The sequence below is a fragment of the Amblyomma maculatum genome, chromosome 5, assembly GCF_055883805.1.
Source record: "Amblyomma maculatum isolate TAMU_Amacu chromosome 5, ASM5588380v1, whole genome shotgun sequence".
NCBI classification, from domain to species: Eukaryota; Metazoa; Arthropoda; class Arachnida; order Ixodida; family Ixodidae; genus Amblyomma; species Amblyomma maculatum.
This window is the reverse complement of record NC_139348.1, coordinates 97,648,744-97,667,121: the sequence shown is the minus strand read 5'-3', so window position 1 is coordinate 97,667,121 and position 18,378 is coordinate 97,648,744. Positions and strand designations below refer to the sequence as shown.

At 48.7% G+C, this 18,378-nt stretch overlaps 1 protein-coding gene across 2 annotated transcripts in view; it reads left to right on the top strand.

Moving 5' to 3' along the window:
* The first annotated feature begins 14,487 nt into the window (after nucleotides 1–14,487).
* The window catches only part of LOC146188966 (uncharacterized), a 76,026-nt gene continuing 72,135 nt past the window's right edge, over nucleotides 14,488–18,378 (top strand). For both annotated transcript variants that reach the window (XM_084603936.1, XM_084603935.1), the window contains exon 1: nucleotides 14,488–14,701. The gene's annotated coding sequence lies outside the window, so the exon portion shown is untranslated. The remainder of the gene's footprint in view (nucleotides 14,702–18,378) is intronic.

The following is an 18,378-nucleotide window of genomic DNA, read 5'->3' as shown; positions in this document are numbered from 1 at the left end:
TTCCGCCATCTGTCACTACTGCGGAAACAAAGGACACCTCGAGAAGGCCTGCAGGAAAAAGGCAGCAAAAGAAAAAACTTTCAAGCCTGCTCAGCATCGAAAGGAGTTTTCCCGCAAAAACAAGCACTCTCGTGGACGCAACCACCAAATCTTGCAATCAGCTGATCCGGCTCAAGACGTAAATTCTACGACTTCGGTCAGTTTTCATCGCGAAATTCAAGACCACAGGTCTACGGGTAGTGCCAACAACGTCACTTCTCCGGCAGTCTGCGTGAACGTCTTGATAAACAGTAGGTCTCTGACTATGGAAGTTGACTCCGGAGCCGCCTGCAGCATCATCAGCGAGAACACCATGCAGAAACTTCGGCTGTCAAGGCAAGACCTAAAGCAATCTTCTCTACAGCTGCGCTCTTATGCTTAGAGATTGCGGGATCATTGGAAGTCACTGTCTCATACAGAACGAACAGCTCTCGCCTACACCTCGTTGTCCGATGAAATGGCACCAGCCTGTTAGGGAGAGACATGGTTTTCGGCGTCGGGCATATCACTCTGCGGGATAAACTACGCGTCTCAAATCGAAGTTCCGCTAACCTTATTGAATGCTGTCTCAGAATACCCAGAAGTCTTCGCTGAAGGACTAAGGAAGAGCAAGGGACCATCCTTTCGCATCGAGCTCAAGGCTGAAATCAGTCCCATCTTCATGAAAGCACGTCAAGTTCCGGTGGCTCTACTGCCCAGAGTGGACGAAGCCATCGACGTTCTCGTACAGGAAGGCGTCTACCAGCCCGTGCGATCCTCCAGATGGGCGACACCGGTAGTAACGGCAAGATCAAGCTTTGTGGTGATTACAAAAGCACCGTTGACCAAGCAATCAAGATGGAAACTTATCCTCTTCCAATCATCGATCAGCTTTTTTCGAACCTTGCTGGATGCACTGTGTTTTCACAACTAGACCTCAATCAAGCCTATCAGCAGCTTGCCGTGGACAATGAAGCAGCCGATCTCCTGACAGTCAATACGCACCGGGGACTGTTCAAAGTTACTCGCCTGCCGTTCGGAGTGTCGTCCGCCGTAGCCATATTTCAGCGCTACATGGAAGAGCTCCTCTTGGGACTACCTGGAGTTCACGTATACTTGGACGATATTATAGTGGGAGGTCAAGATGCTTACGAGCATAACAATCGCCTGCGAGCTGTGCTGAAACGCATAAGGGACGACAAATGCACCTTCGGCACGACGGAAGTCACCTTCCTTGGATACCGCATTGACGCCGCCGGTATTCATCCGACCGAAGAAAAGGTCGAAGCACTTAAAGAAGCTCCCCGTCCAAAGAACAAGCAGCAACTTCAGTCTTTTCTCGGACTGCTAAATTTCTATAACAGCACGGTGCAGCTCACACCCTCGAGCCTCTATACCGCCTGCTTGCAAAGGATCAGTCGTGGAGATGGCGCCAAGAAGAAGCCGACGCTTTCAAGCGCGCCAAGGAGCTCATACAGACATCCGATGTCTTAGTCCATTACGACGTACAGAAGCCGTTCACGCTTGCCTGCGATGCATCTGCTTACGGCATAGGATTTGTCCTTAGTCACGAGGACACTACCGGACACGAATCTCCTATTGCCTTCGGTCCCCGTACTCTCAGCTCTACCGAAAAGAACTATTCTCAGACAGATCGAGAAGCTCTGGCTGTCGTTTCCGGCGTCAAGAAGTTCCATCAATACCTTTATGGAAGGCATTTCAAGGTCTACACGGACCACAAGCCTCTGCTGGGTCTGCTGCATCACAGTCGTCAAATACCTAGCGTGGTTTCACCGAGGATGCTTCGATGGAATTTGCTCCTTGCACAGTACGACTATGAGCTGATCTATCGACCAGGGCGTCAAATGGGCAATGCTGATTCACTCAGCCGTCTTCCGCTGCCCTTGACAAATGCTGTCCCACTATGACAGACGTCCTGCTGCTCGAAAACCCACCAGAAACCTTCGCGGATACATCCAAGATTGCTCAGCTGACAAAAAAGGATCGTGTGTTGTGTCGAGTACTCAAGTGGATTCGTACTGGATGGCCAACAAAAATAGAGGACCCGTTCCAACCTTACTTCGTGCACCGCGACAAACTTTCCGCTTATCGTGATTGCATTCTGTGGGGCTCCCGGGTCGTGATTCCACCGCAACTCCGTATGGAAGTGCTTCAGCTACTTCACTCATCACATCCAGGAATCGTTCGCATGAAGGGACTCGCGCGAGGTTACGTGTGGTGGCCGAAACTCGACAGCGATGTGGAGAGCACCGTACGAGCGTGTGAGACCTGCCAAGAATCCAGGAACGCTCCACCACTCGCTGCAGTCCATCCCTGGGAGCAGACTACGAGACCGTGGTCTAGGCTGCACGTGGAGTTCGCTGGACCAGTCCAGGGCAAGATATTTCTTATTGTCGTGGACTCGTTCTCGAAATGGCTAGAGGTCGTTGTGGTGAACACTACTTCAGCTACAGTCGTTATACGAGAACTCAGAAGGCTGTTCGCCACACACGGACTTCCTGACGTCGTTGTGTCCGACAACGGTTCTGCATTCACCTCAGCTGAATTCCGACAGTTCCTCGCCAGGAACAATGTTCGTCAAGCTTTAGTCGCGCCATACCATCCATCTAACGGACAGGCCGAGCGCTTCGTTCAGGAAACAAAGAAAGCCCTTAAACGACTGAAAGGAGGCGACATCGAACTTCAGCTGAGTCGTTTCCTGTTCCAGCAGCACTTGCTGCCCTGCACGACTACAGGAAGAAGCCCGGCGGATCTACTGTTCTCACGTCAGCTAAAGTCTGCCCTAGACTACTTGCACCCTGATTCCCAGGAGGGCTACCCGCGACGTGACCAGCTGTCACAGAAGTTCCGCGCTACACCGACCCGCAAGTTTGTTCCCGGTGACTCAGTTTTCGCTAGGAATTTTTCGCCATATGGGTCTCGGTGGATTCCCGCTATCATCTGCTCCTGCAAAGGGCCTGTGTCCTATGAAGTCAGACTTCTCTGCGGTACGTTATGGCGCAGGCACGTCGACCACCTTAGGAAGAGGAACTACAACCTACCCGATATTCCTCGCCGTGCACCTGAACTCGAAATGCCTGAGCCGCACTCCGAGTCGGAAGAGCAGAACGAACAACCTCGCACTTTCCTGCCCGAGCCAGACGCCGACTCACCAGAACCCGAGCACAGCCGCTCCGACTCAGAGAACGTTGATGCCTCCGACGGAATTCCTCCGGCAACCGGTCCGGCACCGTTCTTCGATGCTTTGCCCGTGAAAGAAGGTTTCCTTCTCACCTGCGAGACTACTACGTCTAGCCACGGCCGGTCTCGAGGGAGAGAGCGCGCGAGAGAAACGTGCTCTCCCTCGAGACCGGCCATGGTCTATATGGGGGGTCTATAAGGGCCGTGGTTATAGCAAGGGGGGGAGGAGTGTTGTGTATCGTGGTACTGCCGCTCCAACTGTGTATCGCACTGCTGCGGCGCGCCGCTTCCCGTGCTGTACCACGGCCGGTCTCGAGGGAGAGCGCGCGCTGCGCTCTCTCCCTCGAGACCGGCCGTGGCTGTACTTTGTCTGGCCTGAAAGCTGGAGTTTGCTCCGCGACGCCAGCGCTCGGTTTCCAGCGGAGCGGAGAGGAACTACAAAACCTAAGCGCATTCGCGCCCGCGCTGCACGCGGCTGTCTGCGGAGTCTGCGCAGCCCGCTCGCTTGGGAGCGCGTGCTACAGGCAGCCGCACGTGCACGCGGAGCGGGAGAAGGAGAGTGAGGACGAGGGGAGATGGTCGTGCGTCTGCGCGCGCAAAGCCGGCACTCTTTGCCAGTGGTGTTTCTTATTTTTGCTTTTTTCTGTGCCCCGGCTGACATAGAGGCTGGCTGGAGGCACGCTCTTTATCGGTGCTTTCGAAAGTGAGAAATTATGATTAATTGATCGCCGCGGACATTGTTTTCAAAGAGCGCTTGTTGGCAGGCTCAGACAAACAAAAAAAATTACCGACGATTACGTTACTTCCTAATGCGAAATTTGAGCGCAGCAAATAAGCTGTTTCACCTTTTCTATAGATTGAGGCAAAGAAATCGAGCAACACATGTATGCGCTATCACAGATTTTTTTTTTTTTATTTTTCACAGGTATTCCTTTAACAAAGACTACACTAACAGTTCTTGACAGTCATGAAGGAAGCTTTGTGGTCGGAGAAATAGACTGATATATGTTCGACTTGGTACACCAATGCTTGATTCTCAAAGACGAGATCTATACAAGTGCCTCGCGAGGTTGTCACAGCCGTGGGACGCGTTACGAGCGAGAGGAACGGGATGTTCTCCCGCATAAGTGTGAAGAAATTCCTGTTTGTCTTTATGTCAACATTCGTCTCGCTCATGGCTCAGAAAGAACTGGCAGATAATTTCGCAGTGCGAACGGCAGCGGCAATTTCGGCTCGGGCGGTGCACACATACAGATCCGCCGCCACCGATCTGGCTCTCTGATTGCCACCGCACAGGGGTTGCATTGGAGGAGGAGCGAAGAAAGGAATTAAGTTCGAGCCGGTGCTTTGACAACCGGAGACTCGCAGGAAGAGGGGGGAGGGGGCGGCGTGTACACCCAGCGGCAAACGATTGGAGGCAGAAGCGCGCGCAGCAAGCGGACAATGCGATAAAGGGAGGAGGGAAGAGATAGCAGCGACTGACTGATGCTGCTGACGCCGATAGTGAGTCAACCCCAGCTGCGGAGTTGGTTTCAGGGACAACGCCGCCGATGCCGATGCAAACAATATGATACCCTCGCTTCCGCAGCGCCAAGAACCAGGTCTAGCGGTGGGAAGGTGGTCACGTATTCGTCGACGTGCCGGGGCCTACGTTAAATAACCGGCGCGTCGGCAACTGAAGAGCACCCTATCCGCCACACAGGAACGGGGGGTGTAGGGACCCTCCCCTCCTCTTTCTGCATGGCGGCGACGGTGTTCTATGCAGTCACGTTATCTTGACTCTCTAGCGGCGTCAGCGGCATCCAGCGGTATCAGTCGGTCGCAGCTAGCGCTGGGGGGATGAAAGGGGGGCGGAGCTGGTTACTAGGCCGACGCCGACGCGAAACCCAGGAACGGACGCCAAAGAGCTGCGCTCTAAAAAAAACATGAACGCGAATTCGGTATTTGAAGGCAGAGGCAAGCGACAGGTATTTTGAAGGACTTGAGGCGGCACCTCTTGATGTCTCTTCCATGTTGTTCAGAGAATGAAGGGTCCAGCCTTCTCATTGAGAATTGATACGCGTGTACACAGCGACGAGTGCTCCGGGCGCTGGTTGGGGAGCTTCCTTTCCATTTGTGACTGCTCACTTGAAAAGGGCCTATTCAACTTTTGGGGGGGACAGACGTTTTAGGCGATGCTGCTGGCGTCGTGGTGCTTGCTTTCAGCGCGTTTAGGACGCATTCCCTACAAAGGCACAAAGCATGCCGCCTTACCCTTTGGTTCCTGCTGACAGCGGTCAGGGGGAGTTCGCTGCTGTGGCGCTGCCATCCGAAATCAATGACTTATCTACCTTTAACGATGAGAGGTTTCTTAACGACCTGGATCACTGACGAGAAGCCGAGGCATGCCATTTTTTCGGCAGTTTCCTCTCTCCGCGAGACGAAGAGAGAGGAAATGCCTGACGACTTTTCATGCAGGCGGGGACATATCTCCAAGTAAACCTATCTTTTTAATTCCACAGCTACGCTGTGCAATCCCTAGTTCAGTTATCTCCTCAAGCGAATGCGCAGTTTTGAGCTCCCGAAGCAGGATCGCATATGAGGATAGAACGATTAACGTATGTGTTTTCTCTTTATAAGCGCCGGGTGATGGCATTAATGACATATATCTGTTTCTTGAGGCCGACTTAGTTCCGCGATGGCTGCTGCGGCACCGCCAGTTACAAACAGAGGTGCGAGATACGAGCGGTGCGGGATACCAAAAAAAAAAAACCGACAACCATCGTTTCAACACGAAAAAGAGAAGAGAGAACAACACTTTCACACGTTTTGCGAAAAAGCGCGCCGTCACTTTTTCATTCCAGATTTTTTTTTTTTTCTTGCCCCTTTGTTGGAGCACGACGGCGGCCAGAATCCGACCGGAGGAGGAGAGAAACAACCGAGCGCGCGCGCGCAAACACGTGCTGGAAAGCAGCGCGGAGCAGACGACAGCACGTTGCGGCCGCACTGCGCGGAGGTTTTGACGGGGTCTCCATGGAGGGCGCTGACGCACAGAATGGCGCAGCGCCCCCTGGCCTAGGTTTTCTCCCCTATTAACACCTCATCCCGGCGTCCCCGTGGCTCTTCGGTCCTAGCATGTACGAAGCTACGCGAGGACACTGAACTTTCTTTACTCCCTCTCTCTCTCTCTGTCTGGACTGTCTACCCTGCTTGTACGCTTTCGCTGGAATAAACAGTTTTGCCTCAGATTCCGACAATAGAACACTTCACTAGCCCAGAAAACTATAGGGTAAAGGACGAAAGCGCAACTTTATATATCCGCGGATATATAAGCGCGCCTGCATACCCTTTTCGCGCGTTTATAACCGCGGATATATAAACGCGCCTGTGATGTATCTACCCTTTTTTGTTATTAAAGTTGGAAGTTGCACACTACTTTTTAAATGCATGAATGCGCTCAATGCGTGCTTCCCGTTTTGTGAGCGGGGTCGCTAGCAATAGCTCCCCTGCAGTGGTGCAGGGAAGGCCGACTTCCGCGCGTATGATGCATGAAGCTAGTCAGGAGCACTTACATATGCAGGACAAACAGAGAGCATAGGTACTCAACGGTTTCCCAGTCAAAAAGGCCATTGGAACCAATTGGAAATTTCCAATTGGAACCAATTGTGCTTTCGGGCAATTAACCCATTGCAGCCAATGCGTACGAGGCCAACTGCACATAATTGGATCCAATGGGTCACACCAACTGTGTGCAATGGGTTCAACAGGATATATATATACCAATGAGATCCAATGGGCCACACCCATTGCAATTACAATGGGTTCAATTGGACACACCGAATGGGACACAAAGGAGACTGACAATTTGCATGTTTACTACAGGCATGTGGAAACCGATGATTAATGCTTGATAGAAATGAAGGAGTGCACGCAAGTACATCTCACACTAGAACAATATACAGTTCTACAGTAACATATATACCACGAGATCACTACATACACACAGCAAACACACTTCTGCTCCTGCTTATATACACCACTCATCCTACTATCATGCTGGGGCCAGCGAACCTTGCCGTTTGAGTGCAGTTGTTTTATTTAATTTTGTTTGCAGCGATAGTGCAGAAGATGAATTTAGCAGGTTAAGGTGTTCATAGAATGGATATTATGAACAGAACATTGTGTTTGCTTTCTTTATGAAATATGCGAATGTTCCCGTGGATGCACTTAGTGCAGTTGGAGAGAACAATTGCACTCAATTGGTAAGACCCATTGGATGCAATTGGTTTGACCAATTGGGCTATGCAGTTGGCAAAGATTCGTCGAACAGAGTTTTCATTTGGAACATGAAATTATTAGTACTATAGTTAGTACAAATTGGCGCTCTATAGAATTTTCACAAGTAACAGATCCAATTGGCCTGTCCAACTGGAACCAATTGTAATGCTAGAATTTCAAATGGAACCAAATGAACTATCCATTAATTTGGAAGTGACAAATGGACTTTCCAATGGGTTCCAGTTGGAACCCATTGGAAATTCCAATGGACTGCCAATTTGGTAAGAACATTCCAACAGGAACCCATTGAGTCCGATTAATGGTACCCATTGAGATTCCAGTTGGTTCCAATTGCTTTCTTTACTGGGTTCCAGTGCATTGCGGTCGCTGCACAATCCGTCACCTAGCTTTTTTTTTTGTACGCAAGCTTGTCGTAAGGCATATTATAGAAACTCATGAAAATGGTTTTCCGTGAGGAACCGGAGCAGGCTCCCGCTCTTAGAGCTTTCGGTGAGCCATTTAGAAAAGTCCTCTTCCCTTGTTGGGGTTAGTCCCACTTCGCGCAGAATCTGTGTCCTTAGTGTCCTTGTCCCTGCACAAGTCCATAGCAGGTGGCGAACATGCACTTCTGCTGCTGGTGTGGAACACTTCGGGCATGTGGTTGGTCCGATGTCTGCTTGCGATTCTAATCGGCATTTTACCGACACACCGTAGATTTGTGCTGGCAGCGTATGTTCAAACGCACCCGGTTCTAAAGCGAAGAAGGAGTTTAATAAATTCCTTGCTGAGGGACACAAATATTGCAAGCAGATATATTAGTGGCGGGTTGCCCGCTGCTACTCTGGGTTCTCGGTGGCTGTTCGGCGTTATGTGTGTTGAGCCACGTCGAATGCTGTCGTCGCCACGAGTTGATTACAAGGACGCCGAGCAGTCACAGTACGCCGCCATAGCTATAGGCGGTCAGCAGACTCAGGCACCCATGTGTGATGGAATTGCCAATGCACTACAATGTCGGCACCATAGTCACAGGCACGTGAATGCACACCTTCTGGAAGGCGCAATTTGACGCAGGGGGTGCACTTAGGATGTTGGAGCTGTGTGAGTGCCGCACATGAATTGCAGAGAATAGCCAATGCAGCGCTAGCAGTGACTGACTGATGCCGCCGCTAGCGAGTCAAGACAACGTGACTGCGTACACACCGACGCCGCCATGCAGAAAGGAAAGGAGGGGTCCCCCCCCCTCTTCCTACGTGGGGCGAGAGTGCTCTCCTGCGGAACACGGTGCGTGCATCCCGTTCTCCCTCGCTTCACTCGTTAGAGGCGTCAGAGGCATCAGTCAATCGCTACTATCTGTTCGTCACGCAACGTTGCCTTGGGCGCACTCGCTGCCTCCCGCAACCTCCCTATAGGTAACTAAATTGCTCTCATTTCTCCGACCACAAAGCTTCTTTCATGAATCATGACAGCCAAGAACTGTTAGTGGATGTTTCTTGAAAGAATACGTGTGAAAAATTAAAAAAAAAGCAAAGTTGTCTGTAGTTGTACTTATGTGCTTTGCTCGAAATCTTTGCCTCAATCTATCGAAAAGGTGAAACAGCTGATGAGCGGCGCTCAAATTTCGCATTAGGACGTAACGTAATCATGGGCATTTTTACGCAGCTTGTTCCCACATTGGCGGCTAAGACCACGACTGCTCGCTTATAGGTACCCGGGGGTGTAAGCTGCGATGCCGAGCATTGCTTCTGCGTAAGCTTGTGTACAGGTGGGTGCCGCTCCACGGTTTCAGTGCAAGGTTACAATTAGAACAGCGCATGGCAGTGTTTTAACAGCCGACAAGTGTTCATTCAAATTGGCTTGCCTGCTAATGCTTGGGAGCACAATAAACGCATGCGCCGAAGGAGACATAGATTTGTAAGTGAAATAAGTCGTATTTGAGCAGTGATGAAAAACAACACTGCTCGGGATGAAATATTTTTTTTTCTTTCATTTACATTCTGCGATAAGATGAGAAATGGTAATGAGGACTTGCACTGTATACACTATCCAGAGGATGGCTGGTCAAGCTATTAAATTTACTCCGCATTTAACGTCACACGTACTGGATACACCTTATGTTTTCAGTGCAAAACTATAGGCTAGATCTTTAGTATGCACCTCTTAATTTTTGTCTGTTTAAAAATTTTATTTGTTTCAGTTTTGTAATGTCAGTAAATTTTCAGTAAATCTACTACCAGCGTAAGTTTTTTTTTTCTCTCAGTACCGCTCCCGGCGCACCTTATCTCCCAACGCTACTAGAAGCTAGGCCCCATTCATTAGTCATGGCCTCATTCTTCTTTAGGGTTAAAATAGGCTTTCTATATTGCGTAAAAATAAATTTACGATGTGTAAATTTGGGACTAAAACAAATATACAAAATATAGGATAAATATAAATAAAATATAAATAATGCAAAAATAACAATTAGGACCTGGCAAAATTTGCCCCCCCCCCCCCCCACACACACACACACACTAAAAAATAAATTACGGCCGATTTGCATAGTTGATCAAATGCGAAGTAGGTGCGAAGCACTGCTTATCCCTGCTATACTTTCCCATCGCTTGCAGTCGCACAGCCCGTTGTCCTGGAGTTTCTACCGCACGTTTGTTCGCTTCGGCATCCGTTTCACGATAACGCTCAGTGTCTTGAGCCGTTCCTAGCTGAGCCCGCTCGACGCGTTTCCTCATTCTTTGAGCTCCGAGATTCTTGCACCGTTTAGCTGCAATATCAGAATCAGTAGACACTCGATCCCGCTACCTTCGTAACCGTTGTACTTCAGCACGCCGAGCACGCGTCGAACCTGCGGCACGCGTGGCGCAGCCGTGCCCTCAGCTTTCCTTACACCATCTTTAGAAATCTTCAAAACACCATCTTGTAAACAGGCATAATGTACCCCTTTACAATGAACTGCTTTGCGGCCAAAAGGTATGGGGTGGAATCATGGAGGGAGAGAAAGAGAGAAGACAGCTAGGGAAACGCGTTTGAAAGGCGCGGAGGTGAGCACGAGCTGCTCACGACGCGATAATTAAGCAGCTCGGATCCGGGATCCAGGAAGAACCGGCCGCGTGTGAACATCTGCTGTCCGTGAAGGATGTGTATTGACTGATGCGAGGGGAGAGATGCCGAGGTTGAGGACGCGCGAGTGACACACGACTGCTCACTCCGGAGTTGACACATGCTTCTGCAACGCTGCCCAGTGACGGCCGCCACGCCCGCAATAGACACGCCCCTCTCTCACTAGATACATCTATGCAGCCGCTCTGCCCCCTCAGTGAGGACGGAATACAAGGAGCTTTTTTTTCGCGTCAAGCCGGCGTTAAGCCGGTAGACCGCGTTGCCGTAACGCGTCGGAAACTTTATTGCGAAAGCAATACTACTTTCACTTTCACGGATTGGGGCTATGAACACCTGAGTGGCCGAGGGTTTAAATATACGTTCCTCTTTCCTTCCAATAAACAGTTGGCAGTTAGCGCTCGTCCTGTACCCTGTCTTGTGTGTGTTTTTTCGCGCTACTATAAGATGTCTGAAGCCTTAGCGGAAATGATGGAAACACACCTCACCGCACAATACGAACGACTATCAAGCACTGAAACGGGACGTTTCATTTTACAAAAAGCAGGAATACAATTAAGGGACCCGTGCCCACACTTTGCCGATTCCAAGACACGTGCGCGAGCAATTAATAGTCCGTCCTCTGCCTAAAGACATGCATCCAGAATACGATACGGACAGAAGAAGGGCTAGGGCACAAAAATTACACGAAAGATTTTCAGTACAGAAAGACACTGCGCACGTGGACGCGGCAGAACATGCGGACAGAGATGCCTTTTCCCTGGCAATTGTCGATCATTGAGGTTCTCCCCTCGCATCGGCGACAATCAATAAAACAAAATTTCCGGAGGAGGCAGAAGAGGCTGCCATAGCTTTAGCCATTACTTCCACCACTGCCAAATACATCCTTAGCGACTCTAAAACCGCAATTCGAAATTTTGCAAAAGGAAGGGCCCACTCCGCAGCCATCAAAATCTTACAAAAAATCTCCCATACCCGCCTTATCACATTCATCTGGGTCCCTGCCCATTCGGACCATCCTGGGAACGAGGCAGCGCACCAATTTGCCCGAGGATTCGTAGTTAACCGGGAGGTGCGCTGCCCTGAGCTCAGGTCGGCCAAGGAGCGGATGACAACCTACAAAGAAATTATATATCCACTTCAAGAAAGAAAGACAAATCTTCCCAGAACCACATAGATCTCTAAGTAAAACAAAACAAGTCCCTTGGCGGCAGCTTCAAGGACACTTTCTTTATCCGTATATGTACTCCATATGGTTCCCAGAGCAGTTCAGCCCTGTCTGTTCTCTCTGTGGACATCAAAAGGCAGACACACCACACATCCTATACTCATGTAACCAAGACAAGCTATCAGTCTGCAGCTCTCCACCCAATCTCAGTGGGAGGCCGCGCTGCTCAGCTCCGACCCGGAGGTTCAACTCCGAGTCACGGAGCGGGCCGAAGAGGTCGCCGAACGACATCGTCGGTCGGCCACCTGGCGTCCGTCCTAGAAGAGGAGGCCACCGCGGGGACGGGAACGTCAACCCACCCCGCGCCTATGACCTCTTCTTTAATAAAGTTTACCTCCTCCTCCTCCTTACGAGGAACTGACAAAATTTTACCACCTAGCTCGATGGACAATGCCGCCGCCTCACCCGGCACTTAGTCGGGAGGAGGCGGTCATCCTAAGGCAAATGCAAACCGGGTCACTCCTAAACCCCGGCAGTGCTACACGTCCTCCACCCAGACATCTACACGAGTGATATGTGCAGTGTATGTCAAGTGGGTCCGGCGGACCAATGGCACATCATGTGGGACTGTGCCAGGTTCCCGACCGAAGCTGCATCCAGGACATACCCGCCGGAACATCAAAGTGCTGTGCAGAATACAGACAAGGACATGCAAGGACATGCAACTATGGGCCGTCCAGCAAGCCCGGGGTGCGCTCGAAAAGCACAGCCTCGCAACCCACCACAAACGGGCCAAATGAGGTAGTGCAGAGTAGGGCTTAACTCCGGGTAGACGCTTGGCCAGCATCACGACGCTTTAACCCATCGTTTGCCGGCTCCCTAAAAAAGTTTTACATACATACATACATACATACATACAGGGGCCCTTACTCGCGCCGTCACTCGCGAGGCGGTAGCTACCAAACGTGGCCTAACTCCCGCTCCCTCCGTGAGGGAGCGCTACAGCCGGAGTGACGTCATTCCATCTGCCGCAAAAACAGGGCCCCCAACTCGCGCCGTCAATTCGCGAGGCGGTATTCGCGGCCTAACTCCCGCTCCTACCGCAGCTACCGCCGGGAGTGCAATGTTGGATGTTATAGGAGGTGGCCTAGCGGCAGGTAGAACCAACGCAGTCTCCAGGGATGCTTTCATTTCTGCTAGCGTAAAGAATGCCGTTGCAGCCGGTGCCGGAGCGGCAGTTGTACATTCTGCCTTAACCTCACCCACAACCAAGTATATCGTTGCAGCCACCTCGATCGCTACTAGTTATACACCGAATAACCAGGTAGCACCCCGCAATAAACAATAGTTGTACCATATGCCGTGACCAGAGTGAATCACTGCATAACCACAAGCACCACAACCAGCTACACCACCAGATGAACCTAGGCGTAGCCATAGCTATTGCTTTCGCAATTACCAGGCTTAACCAAGCTAATTCCACTGCCAATTTTTTTGTGTGCTTTTAGTTTCGAACCACCCAACGTTATGGCGTATCCACAATACAGGGTTGCCACAACTGCCGCCTGCTAAACCTGATAGTACAGTGGCTAGAATAGCCACTGTACTGATAGTGAATAGGGTCATAGTGGCATCTTCTCGAACCGGAAGCTACTGCGGACGCGAGCCAAAAGGAGCGCGGAAAGCTGACATTTCCGGTTTGAGCGCCCGCTGTCAACATATGCCCGCCATGGCTGAAGAGCCGGTGTGCGGCAGTTTGGCCGCAGAAATATGATAATCGTAAAAATAAACGCTTAATCAAGCACGGTATGTCTCTTTTTTGTGCGTATGTGACCTACTCTCGGATCGTAATGTATTTATTTTCTCCCTGAAGCGAAATGTGTAAAAAAAAAAAAAAAAAAGAAGAAGGACCGTGCCGTTGGTATCCGCGAGCGGGCATTCCGAGTATAGTTCACTATAATTCCGAGGCATCTTTCTTCATTCGAGCGAACCAAATCCTTGTGCGACCTATGTGCGCGCTTTCTACTTTTAGCACAGTAGCGTTAGAATGAACTTTTTCGTCGCGTGTTGCTTTTGGGCACTATTTGCGACCTTTTTGCTAAATCAGCTGCAACAGCAAAACATGTTCATAAAAGTAAACGTTGCATAGATTTAGTGGGTAAAAGACTAGATGACAAAATCTTTGCACGCGAGCAGCAGGTCTTCAAACTTGCAACTTCTTGAAATGGCAAAAACAGCGTTTTATATGATTTTTTTTTTCCCGAGAAAATTACGACGTATCTTGCAAAACTAAAGCCTCATTTTTTTGTTTCGAGACATTTTCCCATCACATATAAAAATTTAATTGAAAACAAAAAAGTGGTGATGGGACCTCGATTACTGTTCTTATCTGAGCACATCCCTATGATACCATGTTTAAGCACTTTGAATTACCCGCGTCCAACAACGTACCAATGACGTCACAATTTGGTCGGCAGGCACAAGAAAAATTGTTGCTCGGATCTGCCAATAGTTAACTTTTTTTTCACATAAATTTAAATACACTGGATTAGGAGCTTTTTTTCGACTAAAATAAAAATACTTAAAGGCTCCTTTCTGAGTTCTTTATGTCTATAGTGGCTAGCCACCATATCATGTCTCTTCGCTCGCGCCATCTTTACAAAGCTGCTTGTTGGACTTTCTGTAGGGTTAGGCGCGCTTGGAGCATTGGAGGAGGCTACCGTTAAGTCAAGTTCGACGCCTACCGGCCTGCTTTCCACGTGGGTTCAAAATAGTTCAAAAACGGTAATGTGGATGTGCACAGTTTAATTCTAGTGGATTGAAATTCGGTACCTCTTGCGTAAGCTGTGTGGCTTTCCATCTAGAAATGAATGTTGTCATAAGGCCAACATTGCCAACACCTTCCAGTATAGCTGTTCGGGGACAATTTTCAGAAGAAATGCAAAGGTGAGCACAGCGTTTCTTATTGCTTTGGTTATCGCTCTTGTCGCAGCGCGTAATTAACATTGATGGATAGAAGTAGTAAAAACGCTTATTTCAGGAGAATCAGGCATAGACCTCGGCCGTCGTATCCAGCATCAGCTGTGTGCGAGTCAGTCAGGAGGGCCTCACTGCATTAAACAATGGCCCTTTTCATTGTCTAGGTGACGTGATACTGTCAATCGTTTGCGGTATCTATCTGCAGTGCGTGGCGGAGTGTTCTTTGCCATCTGCCGCCACACAGCGTGGTGTGGAGGCTGACAGCACTTGCGCGTTTCACGCCTGCGTGTTTTTTCTTCGCTATCAGGCGTATCTCTTCGCTCGCGTCACCGTGATGCGCTTTTAACTCTCGCGGCAGCCACTGGAGAGCCGAGTGACAATTGCCTATACGTCATCGCTTGTTGCGATGGGCCTCGGAGTTCCCGAGCGTGTTTTGCGCGGCCTGCCGTGGTGGTGCGGTGGTTAGGGAGCCCGACTGCTGTAATCAAGGATGCGGGATCGAGTCCTTGCCGTGGAGGCTGCTTTTTAATCGGAGTAGCAAAGCGTCCGTGGGCTGTGCGATGTTAGTGCATGTTAAAGAACCCCAGGGGGTCGAAATTGCCGGAGCCGTTCACAACGGCGTCTCTCATAGCCTGAGTTGCTTTGGAACGTTCGTAAACCAAGCCAATCTTTTACGCGGCTCACAAATGTAGGGGTTTCTATTGCTTTCAAGAGGCTTTGCTGGTTGAATATGAATGCGTAACCTTTTCTCTTATCATCCATGGTAGTTTTCTTTCTCTCTCTCTCTTTTTTTTTTTTTTACATTTTCGAATGCCTTAATATAGCATCGTCTTCAAATTCGAAATTGCGCGCAAAATGTGCAGCATTTCACGTCAAGGACCGCCACGGAAGCTTGATGACGCATTCATTCTGCTGCAAGCATGATGCCACAGTAAACTACAGTGGCGGTTGCAGTGTATCAAGATTCAGAGTGCAAAAACAAGCTTTGTGGCGATGTAAAATGACAACAAATGAATAAGTGACACGCATCACTGCAGATCACTTCCACGGGCCTTTTCATAACTATAGTGAAACTCTGAACTGTTCATTCATAGTAAATATTATCTCCGTTCATATTAGGGTTTTGTCGTAACTATGGGAAAGTGCTCATTGTAAATGGCATGACACTTAGTTGAAAATAAAATTCAAAGAAAAATAAATTTCATGCTCGAACAGCATGTCTCTTAGAACATAACATATATTCTGGCGCTGTTGCATATCTCACAAAACGCTCCTGCGAGCTTCGTCATTCAGTGCACCAGTCTAAGCAGACACGCATCAATGGTGACACAACACGTCAGCAGCAGCCGCTAGTGTCAAAGGCTTTTCACAGGGAAGTGAGAGATCAGATATGCCTGAATGTGAAAAAAGGACATGCATGGGGACAATAGGGCAATAGGGGAGGCGGTTCGCCTTGCGGTGTAGCAGTGCCATGGCAAAAAAAAAAGAATAAAAAGGTTTTAATCAAGAACACTCGCATAAATTGTTTCATCACTGCACGCAGTTCAACGCAACCACTTAGGTCATTCTGGTGTGCTCACACCTCTTAGGTCCTCCATGCTGCAGTCTGCTCGAATGCTCCTTTGTCGCACCGCCCCCATTTGCCATCAGTATTCCAGGCATCACTTGGTGTTCTCTACCACATTCCGCTCTGTTTCACCGAAACCCAGGGCAGCTGGAAGTGTTTATGCCTCTGAGTTGGGAGTTATTCCAGGACACTCAAGGACCACGTGATTTATCGTCTCTTCTGACACTCCACAGATGTCACAAGTGGTGCCCAAACCACTTGTAAATTTTGCGCGCCATATGCCCATGCCTGAAGTACTCCGCCAGCAGGCCGCTACTGCACGAAATGTTGAACTAGTGCTCGCTGCCGATTGCTGTCTTTGCCGTTTTATGAATGATCCCAAGCGTCTAACCAATCATACAGTGTACTGGTGATCTCAGAAGACGAATTCGCAAATAAGACGTAGTATGAGGCCATTTGGTTGGTTTCCAATTTGACTTGGTGTAAAAATATCTGCAGAATAACCTTTTTGCTGAACTTTCGCAGTGACTTCAAACTACGGCAAACCCGTGCAGTGGTACTCACAGGGCATCCATTCAGCACTGTCAGGGAAAGAAACAAAAATGAAATGCTTCCAAGCAAAACAACTCACCTTCGTGCAAAAACTGCGATGATGTCTTGTTTGAGTATGCTTTCTTGACAGTGCGTAAAAGATGGGGTATGATTGTGCCTGTGCTTATTCGTGCAATGCACATATTGCCTTTTGCCAGCTGTAAGGCACAAGTGTTTAGAGTGCATCACTCATTCATTGAGGCCTTAAAAACTGATTTGAGTGCTGCTTTTTAAACTGTTATGGAGTCACATCATGCATTGTTTTAATGCTGAGGTAATCAAGGTCAGTGCTGCCGACGTGTGTGTCGTATAGAAAGGTGCATGACATGCCTGCTCATAGGATTGGTTGGCTTAGTTTTAATTTATGTGATTTAACATCCCATAGCAAGTGTTCCACGGGAGCGAGACAAGATCAATCCATGGCTGCCCTGCAGAGCACGTTTGAATGATTGGAGCATGATGGAAAGGGAAAATCATAGGAACACTAATGCCAGCCACTGTGGGGTACAGTATGGAGTAAAGAAAAAGGCAGTGAAAGAAACTAATCCCAGGCCATTTTAAGTTACAGAGCAGCTCGTTTCCTGTCTTCAGCTTAGTTCACATATAGTGTGATAAATGCTCTACTAAACTGTCTTGTTTTTGATAGGCTGTCTTATCAATTGTGATATGTAACATAACAGATGTTTCAATGAAGCCTACTGCTAATATTTAAAAACACTTTTTGAAGCTTTCTGCAGCAGCATAATACTAATGTTGGCAAACATCATAAAAAGGGCCAGTGATGTTAACTTTTAAGTTGTTTTCTATCAAACGTGATACTACTTTTGCAGTTGGGCGCCTGGTTTCAGTCACTTTGTAGCCAGCTGTTAGTAATCGTCAAATCAGTTTTCGGAATGTTTATTGCGCAATTACCCTCGCCAGTCTGAAGGAACAAATTCTGGCTGCTTCATGCCAGGAGACATGAGCTTTTGTTAAGCATGTCAGAAAGCAATTTGCCCCAGCGAACGTCACTCTTTGGTGCAAGTGTCACATGACACTCTCTTTCCCACTTGGGATAGAACAGCAGCAAGCATCGTGGTTACGTGCAAGACAGAGAAAGTTATTTGTCACAGAGCATCATTTCGTAGATGGCATTATATCGCACTGACATTAATTGGCATGCAATATTTTGTTATTTCAGGTTTGGTATCTAAAACTAAAATGGCTGGTGACAGAAACTTTGGCTTACTTGTTTTCCATGTGATATTTGTGTTTAACTAAATGTTCGGTATACTTAGATGAGGCTCTACTACATTACATCCTCAGATTTTTGTGATGTTTTTGATTTCAGAATTCATTTATTTTTTATAAAGTTTTCCTTCCTCATTCTTAATTTATTCTTACTTTGTTTTGTTTTTCCTCAACTCTTGCTTTTCATTTCTTCTGTGTTCTTGTGTGGCTTCTGGCGTTTTGTCATAAGAGATGGCGGTGAAAGGAGTAGTAGTTT